The 7,461-nt window shown below is 33.4% G+C and overlaps 1 long non-coding RNA gene across 1 annotated transcript; it reads right to left on the bottom strand.

Annotated features, from left to right (window-relative positions):
* Positions 239-5,377, bottom strand: LOC108662191. The gene is made up of 3 exons (XR_001927993.1): positions 5,347-5,377; positions 4,598-4,680; positions 239-376 (listed from the first exon to the last, which is right to left on the bottom strand). It is a non-coding gene; the product is annotated as an uncharacterized LOC108662191 (long non-coding RNA).

The following is a 7,461-nucleotide window of genomic DNA, read 5'->3' as shown; positions in this document are numbered from 1 at the left end:
ATTTTGAACCCTGCTGAAAATATAACACATGGGAGATAATACACATTTCATAACTAAAAACAAGTTTTTATGTCTAAAACATTCATTTAAAGTGAAATCGTAGCTAATAGAATAAAATAAAAATATTGAATAAAATATTCTATTTTCTTATAAAACAATATTTATAAAACGCTATGTGAATAATTTTTATAGCGTAAAAGCAAAATAAATTCATATATACGGTAACATAGATAACCAGAGTATGTAATTTAATTTACAATGACGTGTGGGTCCCCGAATGACCAAAGGTAACAAAGGCTATGGACCTACAATTTCTGAGGAGGCGAGTCCAATAATAACCCTCGACGTAATCAGCTATTTACTGACTGTCTTGAGCCTGGAATGAGTGGAAAGGAAGGTGGTGAGTTTATATAAACTCAGTGAGTAAACAAACATCATCTAAAATATCTAAAGTCGAGTAAATGGAGACAACTTAAAATAGTTTATCGTACTATGATTCATAACGTTTCAAACTCATTTCAACTAAATAAAATAAATTCATTTCACTCAAATAATCAACATGGCTTATGAATTTCTTAAAAACTTGGCTCGTGTCAAAACTCATTCTCGGGAATACCTTGGCCGAGACATCAAACTAAGTCCACCAAGGCTGTTAAAGAAAAGTTCATATACGCATAAAACACATTTTTTCGTTTAAAAGCATAGCCGTTCCTTGGCGTTGGCTGAGTTCACTCTCACGTGGTGGTTTAGACTGTAGTGAACTCTAAAGCTTTACCTCAGGAGATACCCTCCGTGCCTCTCGTACTGAGGTAAAATATAACCAGGTTTACCGTGCCCCTCTCTAATAGGCTAGTCCACGAAAACTCGCCCACTGCAGTAAGCTAATCGATATCCCACCAAATCAATAAAAGTTTTGACAGCATGACATGACAATTATATTACTACCCAACCTGTTAAGGCAAAACAAACAGCTCATACAATTTCAACACAATTTCCAACTCAGCCATTCATGCCAATATCACCATAAGCCATTCAATTCAAACCGTAAATTTACAACACAAACAAACAGTCTCCAATTACTCAATTTCTAAAATCATCATTCAATTTCAAAATGATTTATAAAACTCATTTCATTTAATCACATTTTACTTATAAAACATAAGGATTTACCTTTTAAACTCATTTTTCTATAAAATCACAAAAACGAATAAAAACTACTTTAGACAATTAAGATGATAATAAGGTTACTCATAATATCGAGAATCGAGGTACTCCTAATCTCGGTCTTTGCGTACAATCTCCTTACCCTTATCGGAAGTTTCACCACCTAGACATAATGCACAACAAGCAATTTACTATATTTGTGCTAAACTGTTATAAAACTAATTTAGGCTTTATATGAATGCATGAAATGAGATGTGAAATGTTCGGATTATTATCTAAATATGGTGTTCTACGTAGGTTCAATTGTGTATGGGGCTGAAATGGTATTGACCTATACGCCGGTTAATTGGCCAAAATATCCAATTCAACTCCAAATAAATTCATTTCACTTTCAATACTCTAAATCATCAAATATAAGCTAGATAACATGAATTATAGCAAAATCATCCTCAACATTTTCACTTGGAAAAATTTGGCCATGAAGGGTTCATGAATAATATGTGGTTTTTCATACTTGATTTTTACACTTTACATCATAAAACAACTAAAAATACCTAAATAGCATGAAATTCATCAAAGTCCATTTCCAATTTCTCTCTTGAAAAATTCAACCAATAGGTGTGGGTGAAGGGCATGAAATTTCTTGCTTGTTTTCCATGCTAAACATCACCAAACAACTAAAAACGCTATAATAACATGAAATCTAGCTAAATCCAAGATCAAAACCCCTCCCCCCATATCCGGCCAGCAAAGGTATCTTCATGCAAACTTGATTCTCAACCATGAAAAATGAAAAAGAATGCATAGGAAAGGTAGATCACAAGCTAAAATCAAGAAATTTTACCTTTACTTGTTTAATTCTTTGAAATCCACCAATTTTCCCTTGAATTTTTGCTCACTAGGGTTTGTTCTCTTCTTTTTTCTCTTTGTTCTTGTCTTAGCCGACCATGAAGAATGAAATAAGAAAGGTGTGTGCTGGTTTTTTTTTAAAGGAAATATTAAAATAACTAAAACTTGCCATGCGTCACCTTTTAATTGGTCCATTTTTTAAACTTAATAATTAAGCATTCTCCCACCACTACATAAAATATCTCAATTATCTAAAGTATAATAGGTAAAATTCAAGGGCTTGACAAGTGTCATGGTGGTACAAAATTTCAAAAATTCTAATTTTGCCCTCATAGACACTTAAAATGACCGTTTTGCCCTTATGCTCGAAAAAATGTCGGAATTAAAATTTTTCACTTTTCAGGCTCAAATTGTGTTCCAATAGTCAAACTTGATCAAAATTTCATCCACCATTCCAATTTTGCCCTCAGGTGGCAAAATGACCATTTTACCCCTACGTTATGAAAATTCCAATTTAACTCTAAATCAATCCCCGAACTCCAAATCACCATATTAAGTCATTCTAAGGTTCAATAACTCTCGAATGCGTCTTAAAATCTCTATTTGGACTAGTTCGAGACTTAAATCAACTTAATTGTACCATTAGGTACAATATCGTCTTTTAACGATTTCTTAGGTATTCAAGTATGCAGACATTCTATCAAGTACCTACACAATATGGAAAATATATTATAGAGCTGGGCTTGATATCTTATCTTTCTAATGACCTAAAAATCATATCAATTGAACTTCTGTAGTGGGAGTTATGCTTGAAAAACTAAAGCATATGCAAACTAAGATTGCCTCTTCGCTGTTGCGAGAAAACCCTCTATTTGCTTGTCTTGCTTGCTCATTGCTAAAATTTTCATTCTATTCAACTTCATGGTTTATCATGGATCTTGTAAAATTAAGGGATTAAACATTCAAAGTTTAGAATGAGGCGTTTTAACCAAAACTTAGACTAAATTGCATGGTTTATCATAAGTGCATCATGTTTTCTAAATATTCCTTATCGTTGCTTGTTCCCTTCTTATGTTTACTCATTGAGTTATTGTCATGACCCGGTACTCCTCTCGAGCCCTTGACAATCGTTGCGACGTCTCGATAGACATTCATTACCCAAAATGCCAACCGGAACCTCGCAAGGCTTTAATATCAGTTTTCGCACCTCCCCTATGAGCAACAGTTGTTAAGTATCACGTTCTAAAAGATTTTAAACTATTTCTAACTTAAAACAACAAAAAAATAATTTTTGTCTCACAGGGGTATTTGAGTCATTTTTTCTTGAAAATTTCGAAACCAGCTAATAATGTAGTATACGGGTGCAAAACACATATTTCATAATCAAAAATAAATTTGGATGTCTAAAACATTCGTTTAAAATGAAATTATGACTATTAGAATAAAATAAAAATATTGAATAAAATATTCAATTTTCTCATAAAACAATATTTTTAGAACACTGCAAAATAAATTTTTACAGCGTAAAAGCAAAATAAATTCATATATATTGTAATACAGTAAGCCAGAGTATTTGATTTAATTTATAGTAACAAGTGGGCTCTCGAATAACCAAAAGTGAGAAAGATTGTGAACCTATAGTTTAGAGGATGCAAATCCAATGGTGGTCCTCAATAAAATTAGCTATCTATAAACTATCTTAATCCTGAAATGGGTGGAAAGGAGGGTGGTGAGATTATATAATCCCAGTGAGTAAACAAATATCATCTAAAATATCTAAAGCTGAGTAAATGGAGACAGATAAAATAGATTAGCATAAAAATAATTCATAGCATTTCAAACTCGATTTAATAAGATAAAATAGATTTATTTCATCCAAATAATCATTGAGGCTTGTGATTTCCTGAAAAACTTGTCTCGTGCCAAAAATCATTATCATACTCAGTTATTAGGGATACCTTGACCGAGGGCTATCCTAACCGAGTCCGTCAAGGCTGTTAAAAAGTCATGTACACATAAATTATGTTTTTATTTTGAAAACATAGCCGTTCCTTGGCATTGGCTAAGTTCACCCTCACATGGTGGTTTGGCATGAAGTGAACTCTAAAGTTATACCTTGGGAGTTACCCTACTCGCCTCTCCAACCAAGGTAAAATAAAAGGGGATTCCGTGCCCCTCTAATAGTCTGATCCATAGAAAACCCGCCCACTGCAGCAAGTTAAACCTACCATATAATAAAATTTGCAATAGCATGACATGGTAATTATTTTATTTTATTTTACAGCCTTTCAAGGCAAATCAACAATTTATATATTTCCAACACATTTATCAAATCAACCATTCATGCCAATATTGCCATAAGCCAATCAATTAGAATCATGAATTTACAACACACAAAAACAGTCTCCAATTACTCTATTTTCAAACCATCATTCAATTTTAAAACAATTTTATGAAATCATTTGATTAAATCACATTTTGTTTATAAAACTGAAAAATTAATCATTTAATTCATTTTCCATAAAATTCACAAAATCGAATAAAACATACTTTAGATAATTAAGATGATGATAAGGGTACTCACTATTTCAGGAGTGAAATTTTTGGAGTACTCCGATTATCAATCCTCGGGTATAATTTCTTTGCCCTTATCGGAGGATTCACCACCTAGACATAATGCACAATCAAGCAATTTACCACATTGGTGCTAAATCGTAATAAAACTATATGGATGCATGAAATGGAATGTAAATTGTTCGGATTACCGTCTAAACGCGGTATTCTACACAAATTCATTTGGGTCCCTAATTAAATCGATATTGGCCTAATTTGATCATCACTCGATTAATTGGCCAATATGTCCAATTCAACTCCAATTAACTCCATTTTTCTCCCAATACTCCAAATCATTAAATACAATTCAAATAACATAAAATTAAGCAAAATCATCCTCACATTTCTTTTTGAGAATTTCGGCCATGGTGAGTGCATCAACACTATGATTTTTTCTACTTGGTTTTCTCACCATAATTCATCATTTCCTAACCAATTCACTTGAAATAAAATCAAAATCATCATCCACACTCTACATGGAAAATTCAGCCAATGAAGAATCCATGAAGAACATGTGATTTTTCTTACTTGTTTTCCTTTCAAACATGATCAACTATAAACACTAAAATATCTCAAAATCTAACCAAATAAATCATCAAATCTTCTCTCTCTAAATTCAGTCAGCCATGAATCCTTCATGATATCTTGTGATTCAACCATGGAAAATGCAAAATAATGCATGGGAAAGGTAGATCACAAGTCAAAATCAAGAAATTTTACCTTTGATTGCTTGATTACTTGATTACTTGAATTTTCACACTTTTCCCTTGAATTTTTCCACCTAGGGTTTGTGTTCTTCTTTTCTTCCTTTGTTCTTGCTTTGGCTTGCCATATGAAAAGAAATGGGCTGCTTTTATGCTGATTTTTAAGCCAAAAAAATAAATGGATATAAATTTGACACATGTCACCATTCCATTGGTCCATGTGTCATACTTAGCCATTAAGCAATCTCTCTCCACCACTTAAATTTTCTCAATTATCCATGATAATATTGGGTAAAATCCATGTACTGGACAAGTGTTGGGTGGTGTAAAATTATAATTTTGCCCTTAGGGTGGCAAAATGACTATTTTACCTCTATGCTCGAAAAAATGTCAGAATTAAAATTTTTCACTTCTCAAACTCAAATTATGTTCTAAATAGTCAATCTTGATCAAAAACTTCTTCCAACATTCCAATTTTAACCTTGGTTGGTAAAATGACCATTTTGCCTCTAGATCATGAAAATTCCAATTTGACTCCAAATCGGTCCTCGAACTCCGAATCACCATTTTAAGTCATTTTGAGGTTTTAAAATTCTCAATTTCATCTTAAAATCTCTATTTGAACTAGTTCGAGGCCTAATTCAACTTAATTGTACCATTTGGTACATTGCTGTCCTTTAACGATTTTCGAAGTACCCAAATAAGCAAACATATTGTAGAGTCGGGCTTGATAGTTATACTCACTCTTTTAAATTACATGTTTTCAGATCCGTAGATAGGTGGGACTGAGACTAAGGCATCCATTTGCATTCACTCTGGGTAGGTATCATGGCATTCGATAGCTGTACCCTTACCAAAGTCATTCCGCTAGTTCGTCAGAAGTCTTCTATATGAGTACATGTACATTAAATGGAAATTGCTAGGAATCACTTTGCTAAAGATGCATGTATAGTTTGGAATGATGGTGTTGTCACGACCCAAATTCTGGGCCATGATCAACGCATGGGCCCAATGGACGTAGTTCACTAAGCCCAAGCAAGCCTATTAATATGATGTGTTCATCATTCCATCATAAACTGCTAAGTCACATCTCATAACTTAGGGTCAAAATAATATTAAACATTTGCCAACTCATACTGGCATACCAAACAAGTGTATATACATTGTCTATAACGTATTTTAATAATTTACATTAGGTTTGTCTATACACAACAAAAGAATACTTGACTTTCAATGGAGGGGCTCGGACGAATGTACATCTACTGAATGCTGAGACACCTACCAAAAGATGGATACAAGTCTACAAGGACACCTCATCCTAGTTACCGGTTGCCTCGTGATCTAAAAACATGAAGTTGAAAACAGTGAGTATAAACTCAGTGAGTGAACAAGAAAGGGAACAAGCATACCATAAGGAATGTTTAACGAAATCATAATGCATTCTTTTTCAAAACAATGTAATTTGTTTTTGATCTTATTAAACCCTTCATGTAAACCCCACATGAGAAAAATCACTTATTGGCAAAAGTCCATGCTCAACAAAGGATTTGGAGAGTGAAAACTTTAATAGCATTCATGCGAATCACGTCAATAAATGATGGGTCCTCACTGCAGCGTAGCTGTAGCAAGAATGAATTTTTGCTGCAGTGACACTTGATTTCAATTATCAACTAACCAAGGGTTTCTTGACTAGTTGAGCGTTTCTCACCAAACCTCCTCATATTAAGCTTAATTCACTTATTCCTTAATGTTGGAAATCCATGCTCAAATATGGTAGCAAAGAAGTGGAAAATCGGGCAACAATTGATCAAAATGAGGTGAAAAACAGAAAGTTTTTCGCTGCAGCGAGAAGCTATAATACCTTTCTCGCTGTAGCGAAAATGGATTCTCGCTGCAGCGAGTTTTCGGCCAGCCTACCCTTTCAAAACTCGAGAGTTTCTCATTGCAGCGAGAATCAGAACATCAAGAAAAAGGTTTCCCTTTTCCCTTAAAACAAAGCCATCCTGCTAAATAACAAAAGCAACATGTAACACATGCAAACTCCCAAATTTCAACAAATAAATGCTCACATTTTTGCATTTACAACCATATACCATATATGTATATATATATATATATATATATATATATA

The sequence above is a fragment of the Theobroma cacao genome, chromosome 5 (genome assembly GCF_000208745.1).
Source record: "Theobroma cacao cultivar B97-61/B2 chromosome 5, Criollo_cocoa_genome_V2, whole genome shotgun sequence".
Classification (NCBI taxonomy): Eukaryota; Viridiplantae; Streptophyta; class Magnoliopsida; order Malvales; family Malvaceae; genus Theobroma; species Theobroma cacao.
Note: the sequence above shows the minus strand (reverse complement) of the source record. Positions and strands in the feature narration are given on the sequence as shown.